Raw genomic sequence first — 1,017 nt, 5'->3', positions numbered from 1 at the left:
CCTGCCTGTTTCCTGGTTCTGTGTTTGAGTGACGTGTGTAAAACAGTTTTGTCTGTAAGACTGTAAAGCAGCTTCCTCATTCCTGCTCCTGTAGAGTCTCTCTCTCTCTCTCTCTCTCTCTCACACACACACACACACACACACACACACACATAGTAAAATCATAGTAAATTAAATACACAATCAACGGTTTAACATGCTTGAGAATATTTCTGTCATTTTTATCTTGTTTTTTTTGTATAAACTTCTAGTGGATGTTTTTGGACTTTCCATTGAAAAATCATGGAAATAAATTAAATCCTAAATTAATAATGCAACAATAAAATGATGCAGGAGAACCATGTCAGAAACTCTCATCCGGTCATGGATGTTGATTGGTTAAGGTTGTTGAACATGCGCAGTAAGTAAAGAGAGTCGGGGGGTGTGTCAAGGGGGTTCTTCAGTAAAGGAGAGTGCAAGAAAGAACATACGTGTGGACTCTTTTATTTTACATGACATGGTGTCAGAAGCTTTTGAATTGAGTGCAGCGTGAACCCTGCCTGCAGAATGTTTAACCCCCGGAGCAGTTTTCTTTTGAAAATCCCTCGGAATGGCCTGAATGAAAGAAAGTGAAAGTGAAGTGACATGTGGTTCATGTATGGTGACCCATTACTCGGAATTTGTGCTCTGCATTTAACCCATCCAAGTGCACACACACAATAGTGAACACACACATGGAGCAGTGGGAAGCCATATTTCTGCAGTGCCTGGGGAGCAGTTGGGGGTTCGGTTCTTGCTCAAGGGTCTCACCTCAGTTGTGGTATTGAGGGTAGAAGAGAGTGCTGTACATTCACTCCCCCCACCTACAATCCCTGCCGGACCTGAGACTCGAACCCGCGATCTTCGGGTTACAAGTCCAACTCTCTATCCACTAGGCTACGACTGCCCTAATGGATGCAGTGGATTTGTCACTTCAGAACCGCAACAAAACTGTATGAACTTGCCGCAAATTGTGAGTTCGGTGACAAAAGAGATGAG

The sequence above is a fragment of the Sinocyclocheilus rhinocerous genome, unplaced genomic scaffold (genome assembly GCF_001515625.1).
Source record: "Sinocyclocheilus rhinocerous isolate Xijiao unplaced genomic scaffold, SAMN03320098_v1.1 scaffold2319, whole genome shotgun sequence".
Classification (NCBI taxonomy): Eukaryota; Metazoa; Chordata; class Actinopteri; order Cypriniformes; family Cyprinidae; genus Sinocyclocheilus; species Sinocyclocheilus rhinocerous.
The sequence above is the reverse complement of the archived record's forward strand: the minus strand, read 5'-3'. Positions refer to the sequence as shown.